At 43.1% G+C, this 17,003-nt stretch overlaps 1 protein-coding gene across 1 annotated transcript in view; it reads left to right on the top strand.

Moving 5' to 3' along the window:
* The window catches only part of LOC114808666 (solute carrier family 22 member 23-like), a 131,011-nt gene that overhangs the window by 24,175 nt on the left and 89,833 nt on the right, over nucleotides 1-17,003 (top strand).

Raw genomic sequence — 17,003 nt, 5'->3', positions numbered from 1 at the left:
CGATCCTGTGGGATGGTGAAACTCAACCTTCCTTTATTCAAATAGTTAATGTTTTCTTAGGAAAACATACAAACATGAGCCTGTTGTTGGGTAGGGATTGCCTCTGTTGCCGAATTGCACTTTCTAATCGCTTAGTATAGTACTCTGCAAACAGTAAGTGCTCAATAAATACAATCGAATGAATGAATGAATGTTCATTGATTTTCTTGCAAGTCAGATTATGTTTTTACATAATAAAGTCACCACTGGGTCAGATCAGTCCAGTATTTTTTTCTCCAACTCTGGCAGCGGTTGCTTGAAAAAGCAGTGCGATTCCCTTCTTGCCATCTACCTTAATGGTTATGACATTCCATCTAACATCCCTGATATTTCCCCTTTAACAAGACATTATGGATCTTCCATCCCAGGCCTTTTTGAATGCACTAGTATTTTCAACCTGCACAATTCTCAATTTGTGAAAAGGAGTATCAGTTGATCACTAGCACAATCAGAAATATGTCTAGTAACTCTTATTAAGTTTCATACCCTTCCAAGTGCTTAGTACAGTGCTGTGTACACAGTAAGTGCTCAATAAGTTCCATTGGTTGATTGAGCACCTACTGCATGCAGAGCATTGTCCTAAGCACTCGGAAGAGTACCAAAGAGTTAGAAGAGACAATCTCTACCCTCAAGAAGCTTTTGCTCTAACTGGAGAGACAGATACAACTTTACAGATAAAAAGATTAGACTGAAGAGATAGGTATGTGGGTGAGTAAGTGCTTAAACAGTAGGACATGTAAGTTTAAACGTATACAAGTGTGAATGGGATCCAATGTTTAGAACAGTGCCTGGCACATAGTAAGAGCTTAACAAATACCATAATTATTTACCTAAGTGGAAAGCGGGCAAAACTGCTGAGGTGGTAGTTGGGAGGATGTGACCCAGGGAAAGGAAAAATTGTGTAGTTTGAATTTTTCTTCCCCAAGATGCTTACTTTGATTTGCTTCCAGTGAAGCTAAATTTCCACTTTTCTAGCTACTCACTCAGCTTACTGTCTTAACTGCCATTTATCACCTGTGTGGAATTTCACTGCTAGAAGAGCTTAGTGTTATCTGCATTCTTAGAGATTTCACTGTTTACTGCAGTGCTTGGCATGTAGAAGCACCTAACAAATATTATTATTATTATTATTGGACATTACGATTTCAATCCAACAGTCCTCTCTAACAAAGAACAAGTACTTAGAAAGTGTTATGCACCCTCCCCTTTTGAATTGCCTGTTGCTGAGAGACATACTTTTTTCTCTCCTATTTTTGTCATATTTGGACTGTCAGTTAAAAAAAAAAAACCTAAGTGGGAAAATAGCACATATCATTGCATTTGGAGAGACCTGGAATTATGGGCTACTCACCCCTGAGTGTGGGTAATTTCATATTTCCGCTTGGAAACAGGAATAATAACCTGACCCTGACCTAACCTTCCCAGCCTATGGTGAGAATCATGAGTTGATAACCTATCCCTGTATTATTTGCAGAGCTGGTTTCCCTTTAAGGAATTCACAGTTCTTGTCCAGGGTGTATATTTGTTTTTTGGCAAGAGAGAGTAGCTCAGCTGAATTTGGCACACCTAGGTAGTTGCTGTGGCTATTTCCTCCAGGAGAGACATCAAATAGCTAGAAAGGGAATTTCACTAACCCCATCCTAGGCAAAATGTATGCCAATAAAATGTAAGTTTGTGAAACTCTATTAGATATAATAAAATAGTTATTTTGGTTTGTCAAAGTGCAAGGAATTTATAATTACTAGTAGACAGGTGATAACATTGACTGTTTGACTGATTGACATAGAATTAAATGGCCCCCTTGGAAGCTATGGTGGATCGGTTCAGGCTACCGTTAATACCACTCTGTTCAGATTTCCATTATTGTCTTTATTAAAGCTCCTTGACTAGAATACCATTCTGGTTGAAGAGCCTGAAGCCCAAGAAGTCCTACCTAGGCAGAAGTAGCAAAATATTTTGAAATCTTCCCGTGTTTGAACTGGTTAAGAGGGGCTTGAGTTCTAGGATTGTCTTGGAGTGCTAGATTGAGTGGAGTTCCCACTTAGAGAAGCACCATGGCCTAGTGGATAGAGCATGGGCCTGGGAGTCAGAAGGACCTGGGTTCTAGTCCTGGCTCCACCACTTGTCTGCTCTGTGACCTTGGACAAGTCACTTAACTTCTCTGTGCCTCATTTACCTCATCAGTGAAAAATGGGGATTAAGACTGTGAGCCCCATGTGGGACAGGAACTGTGTCCAACCCAATTTTGTTTGTATCCACCCTATCATGTAATACAGTGCCTGGCACATAGTAAGTGCTTAACAAATACTGTTATTACGATGATTATTAAATGGATAAACTCCCCTTTCTGTTGACAGTGTACCACAAATTTTGAATTATCACTTGGGATTTACTGCTTCTTTGTGAGAAATAATTGGATGTGTTGTTTGATAGGTTTTTAGCTCTTATATTTTCTGATTATTGAGAATAAGAGACCTTAAGATGATTCCCAGATACCTCCAGTTTGCCCATAGTACAACTTAATGGATAGAGCATGGACCTGGGAGAAAGAAGGGCCTGGGTTCTAATCATTGTGTAAAAACAATGGACAGGATCCACACTTTATCAGGCAAGGACTGGGCCCATTCTGTTCATTTTAGCCTTGCCAGGTAGCTGCTTGCCCAAGGATCCAGGCTTGGTAATCATTCATTCATTCATTCAATAGAATTTATTGAGCACTTACTATGTGCAGAGCACTGTACTAACCATTTGGAATGTACAATTCGGCAACAGAGACAATCCCTGCCCATCAACAGGCTCACAGTATAAATGCGGGAGACAGACCAAGACAAACCAAGACAAAACAAGTAGTCTGGCATGGTTTGAAAATGGCTGCATTTATTTTTTTATCTAAGTAGATGGGGAGAATAATTCTCTAATGGGAATAAGAATTGGAATGTGGTACTTATCTTCAAGGCTGTTTTATTTGCTCCTGGGTTATTTTTAAGGGGAATTCAAAGTGAGTCCCTTTTCTTTTCATTTATGGCATTTATTAAGCATTGACTACGTGCTGTGTGCTGGGATAAATGTAGGGTTATGACGCCAGGTCACCAGGTCTCACAAACTTATCCCCATTTTGTGTATGAGGAAACTGAGGCCCAGAGAGATTGTTACTTACTCAGGGTCCCAAAGCAGGTCACTAGTGGAGCTGGGCCTCAAACTTCTAACTCCCAGCCCATGCTTTTTCCACTAGGCCAGACTTTTAAAGGTCAGACTTTTAATTCCCCCTTGTGAATTAGGACATGAAAATGGGTTTAATAGCACTTAATCCCAGACTCTTCCCCCAGGCCAAATGTTCTTGGTGAATGCACAAAAATATAAAAGATGGTTGTTTTCATGCTAAAAAGTCTCGTGGTATTATCTTTTTAGTTACTGGAGTAATTAAGAATGGCAGGATTGGGCCTCTCATTTGCTCTAGTTTTTGTCTTTGTGTTGAAAGAAAAGTGGAAAATCTTAACATAGTCTCACCAAGCTGCTTGACTTTAGAAGTAAAGGTCTGCTTGCACTGCTGTATTTGCAGTGGACATTTAGCTCATCTCAAAGGATAAAAAAGGTAGTTGTGAGCTCGTACTTGTGGGAATCTTTCTGTTTTTTCCCCTTTCACTTAAAAATGACTTTACAATATCAAGTAGCACTGTTGTAATGCATCTCAAGGATGGAACACTGTGCATTAGATCAAGATAGCTACAGAAAATAATAGAGTGAGTAGTTGCACTTTCAGGCATCAGTTTTTTTGATCATTTTCTTTCATTTGCAGTAATATGTTTGTCAATCTCTGGAAGAGAGAGGTGTTGGAAAGCTACATTTCCAGGAGTAACCCAAGTTCAATATGACCAAAACTCCTTTTTTCTATTCACCATGTCGACTATACACTTGGTTGTGAACCCCTTAAGCTCTTTGATACTCACCCCAGTCCCACAGCACTTAGGTACATCTCTTTATACTCTACTATTTCCCCCAACTGTAATGCATATTAATGTCTGTCTCTCCCTGTAGACTGTAAGCTCCTTGTGGACAGGGATCATGTCTACCACCTCTATTGTATTGTACTTTCCCAAGTACTTAGTGTGCTCTGTACACAGTAAGTGCTCAGTTAATACCATTGATTTATTGATCAATTTCTTTTCAATGAGCACTTTCTGCCCATTTTGCATCAAACAGAAACTCTTTACCGTCGGCTTTAAAGCAGTCTGTCATTTTGCCCACTCCTACCTCACCTCACTACTCTTCTACAACCCAGCCCTCACAATTTGCTCCTCTAAAGCTAACCTTCTCACTGTACCTCCATCTTGACTATCTCACCACTGACCTGTCACCCACGTCCTGCCTCTGGCTTGGATCGCCCTCCCTTTTAATATCTGACAGACAATTACTCTCCCCACCTTCAAGGCCTTATTGAAGGCACATCTCCTCCAAGAGGTCTGACTAAGCCCTCCTTTCCTCTTCTCCCACTTCCTTCTGTGCTGCCTTAACTTGTTCCCTTTATTCATCCCCCCTCCCAGCCTCACAGCATTTATGTACATATTATGTACATAGCTGTAATTTTATTTGTTTATATTAATGTCTGTCTCCCCCTCTAGATGGAAGCTCATTGTGGACAGGGAATGTGTCTGTTATATTGTACTTGCCCAAACGCTTAGTTCAGTGCTCAATAAATACAATGGACTGACTGACCAGTTGTAGAGCACTGTACTAAGCGCTAGGGAGAGTATTGACAAAATAGAGTTGATGGACATGATCCCTGCCCACAAGGAGCTTATGATCTTGTGATCTTGAGTTTCAGTGGGGTGGTGGGTGAGTGTAGATGTAGGTCATATGATACTGAGAGTCCGCCTTCCAGCTTTGGCAGATCATCACAGTGGCCCTATCAATCAATCAGTGGTATTTATTGAGCACTTACTAAGAGCTCTCCACTAAGTGCTACTAAGTATAATACAATAGAATTGTAATCACGTTCCCGGCCCACGGGGAGCTAATCCCGGCTCTGCCACTTGTCTGCTCTGTGGCCTTGGGTAAGTCGCTTATCTTCTCTGTACCTCTGTTACCTCATCTGTAAAATGGGGATGAAGATTATGAGTCCTATGTGGAACAGGGATTGTGTGTCCAACCCGATTGTTTTGTATCCACCCCAGCACTTAGTGCAGTGCTTACCACCTAGTAAGCAATTAAACACCATTATGAAGAAAAGGAGCTCTTTGTCTGGAAGAGAGACAGATATTAAAATAAATCATATGTAGATAAGTGCTGTGGGGCTGAGGGTGGGGTGAGTAGCAAACAAATGCAAGTGCAAGGGTGATGCAGAAGGGAGAGGAATAGGGTCAGTGAGGGCTTAGAGCAGTTATGTATTCAGATGAGCTGGATCGCTGAATTTTTATGGTATTCTTCTTTTGGAATCCAGGAGAGTCATTTGTATGCTGGGGAAATGACAGATTTCAGGCTAGGGAACTGAAATCTGTTGGAATATTTGCATTTGAATGTTTACAGAAACTGTGTGGTATTATGAATAGAAATTTCTAGAGATCATTATGAACCGCTTTTCTTCTTGCTCTTGTTTTTGAGAAAGCTAAATTCATTTATTAATAATAATAATAATGATTGGGATATATATTAAGCAGTTACATTGTGTCAAACAGCACACTAAGGGCTGGGGTAAATACCAGGTTAGACACTCCTTATCCCACATGGGACCCACAGCCTAAAGGAGCAGGTTTTTAATTCCCATTTTACAGATGAGCAAACAGGCAGCTGCTTTTCCTCTTCCTCCAAATTGTAAGTTTCTCCAGGACAGGGATCACACTGGTTACTTCTATTGTGTGTCCCATTGTGTGGTATGGAGCACTCACCTGAGGTCAATGGAGCAGATGTAGTAGGTCCTTATAACTACTATTGATATGGCTCTGCTCCATCTGCCTCAATCACAATCCTAGGGGCAAGGAGGGACAGATGAAGGCAGTAGGACTCTGTCTCTTTTCAGTGAGGTACAAGCATTTCTGAGCAATTCTGAGCTGGCTGTGTGACCGTGTACATATGAAGGCTGCTTTGGTTCAGATGAAGCGAAAGGGTAAGGTGACTGGTTAAGATCTTCTAAAGTCCAGTGTGAAATGATCCTGCCCTTTTTTTATGGTATTTGTTAAGCACTTACTATGTGTCAAGCACTGTTCTAAGCACCAGGATAGATACAACTTAATGAGCCTGGATTCAGTCCCTGTCCCACAAGGGGATCACAGTCTAAGTAGGAGGGAGAACAGGTATTGAATATAGGCACAGAGAAGTTAAGTGATTTGCCCAAGGTCACACAGTAGGCAGAATGGGAGTAGAACCCAGGTCTTCTGTCTCCCAGGCCACCAGACCACACTGCTTTTCTGCCTCCACACTGCTTTACATCAGCTGGCCAACCTCTGCTTGGGTGTTTTTTCCTTCACCCTCCCATTAGGTGAGTGGCATAAGGAGCCACTGAGTTTCTTGGGAGTTGGAAAACGAGTTGGAACAGTCTAGTCTGTTTTGTTACCTCAGGAGGCTCCAGGAGAGAGAGGAATTATGATCCATGAGCAAGCATATGTAGTTTTTTAAAAATGGTATTTGTTATGCCCTTATTATGTGGCAGGCATTATATTAAGCATTAGGGTAGAATCAAGAAATCAGATCGGACACAGTCCATGACTTACATTGAGCTCATGGTCTTAATCCCCTTTTTACAGATTTAGGGTACTGAGGCCTGGAGGAGTGAAGTGATTTGCCCAAGGTCATACAACAGACATGTGCCAGAGTTGGGATTAGAACCCAGAGAAGCAGCGTGGCTCACTGGAAAGAGCACGGGCTTTGGAGTCAGAGGTCATGGGTTCGAACCCCGGCTCTACCACTTGTCAGCTGTGTGACTTTGGGCAAGTCACTTAACTTCTCGGTGCCTCAGTTACCTCATCTGTAAAATGGGGATTAAGACTGTGAGCCCCACGTGGGACAACCTGATTCCCCTGTGTCTACCCCAGCGCTTAGAACAGTGCTCGGCACATAGTGAGCGCTTAACAAATACCAACATTATTATTATTATTAACCCAACTCTGAGAAGCAGCGTGGCACAGTGGAAAGAGCACGGGCTTTGGAGTCAGGGCTTATGAGTTCGAATCCCAGCTCTGCCACTTGTCAGCTGTGTGACTGTGGACAAGTCACTTAACTTCTCTGTGTCTCAGTGACCTCATCTGTAAAATGGGGATTAAGACTGTGAGCCCCACATGGGAAAACCTGATTCCCCTGTGTCTACCCCAGCGCTTAGAACAGTGCTCTGCACATAGTAAGCGCTTAACAAATACCAACATTATTATTATTATTATTAACCCAGGTCCTCTGACTCCCAGGCCTGTGCTCTATCCACTGCTTCTCAAAGTCTGCTTCTCAAGACTTTGTTTTATCATGTTCTTGGTATGATTCCTCTTGCTTTTGGTTTTGCGATTTCAGCTTATGATTCAGCAGTCCTTTGTGTCTTCTCCAGGAGAAATGGTTCAAGCAAAAGAAACCAAAGAACTAACTGAACCTGATGTTTTCAAAACATCATGGTAATTATATAGCATGAATAAGTGTTAAAAATCAGCATTGACATACTGGGGAGCACTTTTGAGGCAAAAAAGCGCTTACTGATTTTTCCACCAGCATGGAGAATGCAAGAGAATGCCATCAATCAATAAAATGTTGTTATTCCAATTAGCATATCAGAACAGAAAAGTCGGGATCCACGCAATTAAAGCATCCCATTTTCCTTTGCCTCACAGAACTTCTAACTTAGATATTACAGCTGGGCAATATTTGGCTCAAAGTTCCACAGCTGCTGTCCCTGTGGATTTGCTCCTCTTTGTAGTTACTTGAGTAAAATGAGGCTCCCCAGCAAGGCAAATGGAAAAACTTCTTTCATTGTCTTTCCCCTGGCCTGCAAAGGGGAATCATCTTCAATTACAAGTGTCTTGGCGGGGTACAAAAAAACGAGCTGAATAAGGTAAATGACACTGTTCTCTTGTGAGAGATCAAATTTTCCTGGTCAGACTCTGATCAGATGTCTCTAAGGCTTTAACTGACTTTTATTTCCAATTGGGTTGGCTATATATAATAGATGAGAATATATATACATATGTATATATGTATATATACATAATAGGTGAGAATATATATATACATACATATATTTACACAAACACACACACATATGACATCTATGGGTGAATGGAAAACCTAAATAAGAGCTGTTTTAATGTGGTGTTTTCAACAGAGGAGTCACCAGAGATAGTGTGTGCACTTGCAGCATGAGTACAGGAGAATAGGGAGAAAGAAGCAGGAGGAAAAGAAAACCCTGCTGTTTGACATTGTTGTTTCTCCAAAGTGGTATAATATGAACTCCCAAGCTGCAGCTGGAGCCCAGTACCAAGTAATAATAATTACTGTAGTATTTGTTAAGCATTTACTACATGTCAAGTCTTATACTAAGTGCTGGCGTAATTACAAGATGATCAGGTTGGTGTCCCTGCCCAATAGGGGTTTACAGTTTAAGTAGGAGAAAAAACAAGGGCTGAATTCCCATTTTACAGATGAGGAAACTGAGGCCTAGAAAAGTTAAGTTTGGCCACGTGGAAAGAGCACAGGCCTGGGAGCCAAGAGGATTCTAATCCCAACTCCACATCTTGTCTGATGTGTGACCTTGGGAAAGTCACTTAACTTCTCTGGACTTCAGTTACCTCATATGTAAAATGGGGATTAAGGCTATGGGATAGGAGCTGTGTTCAGCCCCAGTATTTAATATAGTGTCTACCACATAGTAAGTCCCAAATACATTTGAGGGAGATAGGAAAGTACATTTTCCCTTTCCCCTCCAGAATACCGAGAAAAATGGGAGAGCCAAGACCTGGACTAGCTTCATAACATCAGGCTTCAGAGAAATGAGAAGACTTTATTTCACTTGAAAAGACTTATTTCCACCAGCTCCCCACAATAAGAAGCCACTTAACTATGCCTCATTTACAACTAAGGATTTCTAAGCAATTTTTTTTTAACCTTTCCATTTTTTTTTTTAAAAAAAACCTCTGCTCTGCCCTCTGTCATTGAAATTATAATTACAGTCACTGAAACTCTGGGGATTGTCTTCTGATTCCTGGCACCTCAGAGAGGCTGCAAGGATAACTGGTTGGAAGCAGCTCTTGTTGGCTTTATATCCACAAGTTTCAATCTTCAGAGTGTCTGTTTCAAGGGGAACAATGTGATTCAGTTTTTGAGTAGATTATGCCAGAGAGGTAACTCTTGAAGAAGCAGCATATTGCAAGGAGGAAATCATTCTGCTTTCCCAATGAACAACCTTTAAAGAAACCTTGTACAGTCAGGAGTAGCATTACTTTGTGGTCCGCTAAGAGGTTTTCCCTGTTTCGGACTGAACAATCTTTTCTGGATGTGGGATTCTTAGGTAGACCAGGAAGTTACTGACCACAGCGAGTCTGCCCAGAGTAGATGTTGCCTTTTGATCTTGGGGCTTCGGGGTGTGGGTTGGGGCACACCTCACCCCTTTTTTCCCTGGAACAGGTTAAAATAACCACACATAATAGGTCTCTGAACAGGCAGGGATTCTTGCCAAGCTCCTCGGGGGCTGGGAATAACTACCAACTCTATTGTAGTGTACTTATCCAAGCACCTAGTACAGTGTTCTGCACATAGTAAATGTTTAAATACCATTAATTCAATCAATCAATGTGGTATTTATTGAGCTTTTACTGTGTGCAGAGCACTGAACTAAGCTCCTGGGAGAGTGCACTACAACAGAGTTGGTTGACACATTCCCTGCCAACAGGGAGTTTACAGTATAGAAGGGGAGACGGACATTAATATGACTAAATAAGGGATATGTACATAAATGCCTAGTGGATAGAGCACGACCCTGGGAGTCAGAGGGACCTGGGTTCTAATCCCAGCTCTGCCACTTGTCTGCTGTGTGACTTTGGGCAAATCACTCCACTTCTCTGGAAGTGACTTGAAAATCACTTGTAAATTAATCTGTAAAGTGGAGACTAAGACAGTGAGCCCCATGGGGGAAAGGCACTGTGTCCAACCCAATTTGCTGGTATCCACTCCAGTGTTTAGTACAGTGCCTGGCACATAGTAAGCGCTTAACAAATGCCATTATTATTATGTGCTGTGAGGCTGAGGGTGGGGTGGATAAAGGGTACGGCTCCACCCTCCAACCTCCTCCTCCACCCAAGGAGTGGCTGGAGTGTGGTGGTAGCTCTTCTCTGGCCCACACAATTCCCTCAGCTGGTTATAATAATAATGTTGGTATTTGTTAAGCGCTTACTATGTGCAGAGCACTGTTCTAAGTGCTGGGGTAGATACAGGGTAATCAGGTTGTCCCACACGAGGCTCACAGTCTTAATCCCCATTTTACAGATGAGGGAACTGAGGCATAGAGAAGTTAAGTGACTTGCCCACAGTCACACAGCTGACAAGTGGCAGAGCAGGGATTCGAACCCATGACCTCTGACTCCCAAGCCCGGGCTCTTTCCAGAAGAGCCAAGCTGCTTCTCATGAGAAGCCTTGGGTTATAGTCCCTGGGGGTTGACATGTTAGGAATTGTCTCTATTATCAAATTGTACTTTCCAAGCGCTTAGTACAGTGCTCTGCACACAGTAAGTGCTCAATAAATACGATTGAATGAATGAGTGATGTAGTGTGTAACCCTGTGGCTCTCCCTCCTCAATCCCCCTTAGGAGCCCTGGTTCCAATGATGTCGTTTTTCCACTCTTTCTGCTTTCAGGGTAAGCAGAATTTTTCCGTGAAGAAAGGCATTCTGTACTCTTCTTCCTGTTGGATTTCTTTCCTGTCCTCCAGACAAGACTTTGAAGGTCCCCTGGTGAAGCCAAAATATTAAAACCAATGGGTGGTCTTCCTGTGACTACTGAAAGGACGGATTTGTGTTGATTTCTATTAAAGTTGTGTTTAAGCTTCACCCTCTTCTTTTGCCTGCCCAGTTGCCATTGGCTTCATGTCATTGCTTGGCTGGGTTTTGCAGTTTTGCTTTTCACCTCTTTGGCTCTGTTTTGACTTCCTGGATCTCCCGATCTCCCTAGGATTCAGCCTACAATCAACACTCTGTTGCAGTTTGAAGTACTTCCACTCCAGCCCAGTCAGTCAGCCAGTTGTATTTATTGATCACTTACGGGGTGCAGAGCACTGTACCAAGTGCTTGGGAGAGTATAGTACAACAATAAACAGACACATTCTCTGCCCACAATGAGCTTACAGTCTAAAGGAACTCAGCTCCAGGTGTTTTCTGCTCAGCAAAACTCCCCATTTTACAGATGAGGAAACTCTATCCATCAGCTGAGTCTTGCACTTTAAACATAATCATCATAGTATCAAATATGGTACATTCTGAGTAAGAGGGAACACAGGTATTGAATCCCCATTGTGCGGATGGAGGAACTGAGGCATAGAGAAGTCATTTAACTTCTGTGTGCCCAGGGTCACACAGTCAGGAGGTGCTGAAGCCTACCTGCCTTCATCTCCCTACCCTAACATTTATGCATGTCTCATTCATAACCATCCATTCTTCTGCTCTTTAACATTATTTCCTTCTTCTCCTCAACTACCTTTCAGTGACTCCTAACTGCCAGATTTCCTGTTAGTTTGTAGCTCACTGAGGGCCGGGACTGTGTCTCTTGTTCAATTATACTTTCCAAAGTACATGCTTAGTTTAGTGCTGTTCACAATAGGTCCTCAATAAATATTATTACCAGATAGATAAGACAGGTTAATTGATTGAAGGCAAAGTCAAGGATGAAAGTGGTCAACCTAATCCCCAGCAAGGGTGTGCCCCCCGCCAGAGATTAATAGAAATATTAAAGGGAAGAAACATGGTCTTGTAGAAGGAGCCCCAGGCCTGGGAATCAGAGGACCTGGGTTCTAATTCTGAGTCTGCTATGTGACCTTGGGCAAAACACTTAACTTCTGTGCCTTAATTATCTCATCTGCAAGATAGGGATTCAATACCTGTGCTCCCTCCTACTTAGACTGTGAGCCTCAGGTGGGACCCGATTACCTAGTATCTACCTCAGCACTTAGTACAGTGATTGGCACATAGTAAGCACTTAACAAATACCACAATTATTATTGAAGGTTAGGGGAGGTTGCACAGTGAAAATCATAATGCAGTTACTCTCTGAGAAATCTATATATTGTAAAGTGCCAATTATAAATATGACAGCAGGACAGTCTGGTGGCAGAGGACAGGCCTAGGAGTCAGAAGGACAGGTGCTCTCATCCCAGCTGTGCCATTTATCTGCTGTGTGACCTTGGGGCAAGTTAACTTCTCTGTGCCCCAGTTACCTCATCTGTAAAATGGGGATTAAGATTGTGAGCCCCATCTGGGACAGGGATTGTGATCAACCCTGCATTTAATCAGTGCCTAGCATATAGTAAACACTTAAATACCAACAGGTCAGTGGGAGAATTTCCTGCACATATACACACTTGGCTCTTGACAATTCCGTCACAGACCTTTTCTGACCCCATCCCATTCGAAGCGGGTTTGGGGAGACTCTTGGTCCATTATTCACCTTTGTTATCTTGCTCATCACTTTAAAAACATTTATCGAGGTCATGTTTGCTCACACCAGTGTTCTGGATCCTGACATAAATTACAGTTGCAGTTCTCTAGTTGGAACGTTCAGTATGATTCAGACAGATAATAAAGTTATGCAGAGCAAATAAGCATAATCCATAATTAAAATTAAGCAAATTTACATATATGGATAAAGGGACAGCGGAGTTATAAATGAAGAATTCATTCATTCATTCATTCAATAGTATTTATTGAGCGCTTACTATGTGCAGAGCAATGTACTAAGCGCTTGGAATGAACAAGTCGGCAACAGATAGAGACAGTCCCTGCCGTTTGACGGGCTTACACTCTAATCGGGGGAGACAGACAGACAAGAACAATGGCAGTAATTGCATTGTTCCACTGCCTCCATCCAATAATCCAAGGAAGATTCTTTTCAGGTGGAGTTTTTTGGACCTGTTTGCTTTAGATTCTTGTATGCTGTGTAACCTTGGGCAAGTCACTGTGCATGAGGATAGTGGACTTGGACTGTGTCCAACCTGATTATCTTGTATCTTCCCTATTGCTTAATACAGTGCCTGGCACATAGTAAGAACTTCACAAATACCATTAAAACCTCCCAACATATAGCCATGAAATCTTTCATAGAGTTGTTATTTAACAATAATAATAATAATAATCACTGTGATATTTGTTAAGTGCTTACTATGTACCAAACACTGTTCTAAATGCTGAGGGAGATACAAGCTAATCAGGTTGGACACAATCCCTGCCCCACATGGTGCTTACAGTCTCAATCCCCATTTTCCAGTTGAGGGAATTGAGGCAAAGAGAAGTGAAGTGACATGCCTGAGGTCACACAGCAGAGTAGTGGAGCTGGTATTAGGACCCATGACCCTCTGACTCCAAGGCCCATGCTCCATCCACTACACCATGCTGCCTCTCTCACCTCCAGAACCCCAAGGGACAGATAATAATGGTGGTATTTGTTAAACGCTTACTATGTGTAAAGCACTGTTCTAAGTGCTGGGGGGATGCAGGGTGATCAGATTGTCCCAAGTGGGGCTCACAGTTTTAATCCCCATTTTACAGATGAGGTAACTGAGGCCCAGAGAAGTGAAGTGACTTGCCCACAGTCACACAGCTGACAAGTGGCAGAGCCGGGAGTCAAACCCATGACCTCTGACTCCTAAGCCCAGGCTCTTTCCACTGAGCCATGCTGCTGGGTTTTCTGGGAGAAGAATCATTCCTCAAGACAGATTCAATTAGAAGCTCCTCTAGTTAGGCATGATTTTTTTTTTCCTTTTTGCCACCCGAAGCCAAAAGGATTGTTCCCTAGGCATTCTAGGTAGGACAACCCAATCCACCCCAGTTCCTCCCCATGTTTAATCCTGCCTAACACTGGTTCTTGCTAATGCCAGTCCAGTCCATCCCAGTTCCCAGGGAGCACCACAGCTCCAGCACCTGAAACTGGGCAGTGGGGACTAATGGGGGAATTGTCAGTGCTCAGCTGGCCAGATTTGGCTGGGTTCAGTTTTGTGCCCATGCAGTCTGGCCCAGGGGCTCAGTCTTCATAGGACAAGGGATCTACACACACTCTACAAAGAAGGAGTTGGAAAAATAGACTTCAAAATGTCCTCTTATAGCATTTCTACCTTTGACACGGTTATTGGTTATGGAACCACGTGGACAGTGGGATAATTTGCTCCAGCTGAGGGAAGGGAAGGACGTTTTATTTGAGCACAAGGGAGTATGGGAGGAATCTATAGGCTGCCTATGTTGCTGGGTGAGCAGGAAAGTCCAGATAGTAAGGTGGGGTGAAAGCTCATTCTTCTGTAAAACATTCCAGGGTTCTGGGTCACTGTATTGTACTCTCCTAAGCACTTAGTACAGCACTCTGCACATAGTAAGCACTCAGTAAATACTGTTGACTGCTCTCATCTGAAGCTCCAGAAATCAGGGGTCTGGTTGGCTCAGCATATTCAGCAATGGGTTCTGGTGTGTCCTCTAGTTATTTTGGGTAAGCCAGCAGGGAGGCTGAAAAATGTAGTCATGGCTCAGTAACAGAAAGGCAAGTTAAAGCCAGGTGGGATGAAGAAGAGCTTTGGAGGCAGAGAAGTCTTAGTCATCATGTTTGCCCTTTTTACAAGGAGAACATTGCTAATAATACAGAATTATTTTCATGTTTGCTCTTAATGCTAGGAAACTGGGTTTTTTTGGGTGTTTTGAGGGGGAGAGGAGGGTGGGAGAGGGTATTTGTTAAGTGCTTACTGTGTGCCAGGCACTGTTCTAAGTGCTGGGGTAAATGCAAGGTAATTAGGTTGGACACAGTCCCTGTCCCACATGGGGCACCCAGTCTTAATCCCCATTTTACAGATGAGTAACTGAGGCATAGGGAAGTTACGTGAATTGCCCAAAGTCACACAGCAGACAAGTGGCAGAGTCAGGACTAGAACCCAGGTTCTTCTGACTCCCAGGCCTATGCTCTATTCACTAGGTCATGGGGAGGGTGGTGGAGGGTACAACAAATTATAACAGACACATTCCCTGCCCCCAAAGAGCTTACAGTCTAGGCTAATAGTTTTTAAAACACTTGCCATCCCAACAGGTCTTGGGCTGAGTCCAGCTGCTGCTTGGCACAGGGCTTCACAGCACAAACGAGGGCAGGTGAGGGGAGAATGGTTCTAGAGCTCAGGGAGTGGATGATTCCATGATATCTCCAAGCCATAGTCCAACGGCTAACTCTCAGCAGAATGGGGTTTCACCTAGCCAGAAGAGGTTGCACTTCAACCAGACTAAAGAAAGTTTGGATTAGGCCTCTTGCCATTCTGAAGAATTGCTTCAAAAGCAGTGTGGCCTAGTGGATAGAGCACAGGCCTGAGAGTTAGAAGCTCTGCCACTTGTCTGCGGGGTGCCCTTGGGCAAGACACTTCACTTCTCTAGGCCTCAGTTGCCTCATCTGAAAATAGAGGTTAAGACTGTGAATCCCATATGGGACATGGATTGTGTCCAACCTGATGAACTTCTATCTACCCCAGTGCTTTAGTACAGTGCCAGACACATAGTACATGCTTAACAAATATTATTTCAAAAAAGGGAAAAAAACAGGGAAGAGCAATAGTTTAGTCTCGTTTGCCAAGGGCTCCTGGATTTTATGAAAGGAGCAAGCCCCCTTGAAGTGCAGAGAAGGCCAGAATTTGACATTACATGAGAGAGCATGGTGGCAGCCAACATAAAGTGAGGTCACCTGATGATTTTCCAATTTAAGTGCTATAAATTAATAATATAGGCTATCCGGGACCAAGGATGGTCGGGGGAAGGCATATCTGGACCATTTCAAGTGCAGCCGGGGAAGTGATGTTTTCCAGGAGGCCTAATCTAAATTCAGAATCGGACAGGCAACAGTGGACTGCGGTGGGATTCTGAACAGTTATTATGGCTTTGGCTAGTAGGCATTGGTGATTTGATTTTGCTGCTGCTTATTTGGAAAGACAAAAATCCCATTTAAGTGAGACTGTTGACACTGTTAGGAAAACTGGCATACATGATTATTTGAGGCATTGGGAATCGGAGGGTTTGTTCTCAAGATTGCTTAATGTGCCATCAGTTTGCAACCACTTCCAAAATATTTAAGAATTAAGACCATTTTTGTCAGTGCACAATTCAGGCCCAAATTAAAAGCAGAGAAAAAATAGCTGAGCCTCAATTCTCTACCACCTAGGATTTTGTGGGGGGAGGGAAGGGGCATCAAAATTGCATTGCACACAATACTAACTGGGGGAGCTAGAGCAGAGAGCAACTTCCACCTCCCATATTCAGTTGTTTGGCTTTGCTCAACTTTATCCAGAAAAGCATAGTGTTGTGTTCTACTGGAAAGTTACTTCCACTCACTGCCGGCAATCTGGTTTCACAGGAAGCAGCCTGTTTCTTCTGCCCCTTCTAATGCGCTATTCCTGGCACTCGTGCAATACCATCGGAGGAAAGCCAAGTAGGCCCAAGGTGCCCTGAACTTGTTTTGATGCCACAGATCCTCACCAACCCAAGAGTAGCTCCTTGTGGGCAGGGAGCATGTCTACCAAATTTGTTATATTGTACGCCGCCTACGGCCACCACCCACCCCGGACAACCTCAGGGCCCCCCTGCCGCCACAGGGACATTTGGTCGTGAGCTCTGGGACTCTCTCGGCCGCTGGCCGCTTGACTTTGAGTCTGATCAGATAGGGTCGGCTCGTCCCCCGACCCTGGTCATCGCCTGCTTATTAACACTATTGTAGTGTGTCTTACTGTACCATGTTGCTATATTAGCGATTTCGCTTGTTATTGTTTATTGTCGTCAGACTTTG

Source organism: Ornithorhynchus anatinus, chromosome Y2 (genome assembly GCF_004115215.2).
Source record: "Ornithorhynchus anatinus isolate Pmale09 chromosome Y2, mOrnAna1.pri.v4, whole genome shotgun sequence".
Taxonomy (NCBI): Eukaryota; Metazoa; Chordata; class Mammalia; order Monotremata; family Ornithorhynchidae; genus Ornithorhynchus; species Ornithorhynchus anatinus.
Note: the sequence above shows the minus strand (reverse complement) of the source record. Positions and strands in the feature narration are given on the sequence as shown.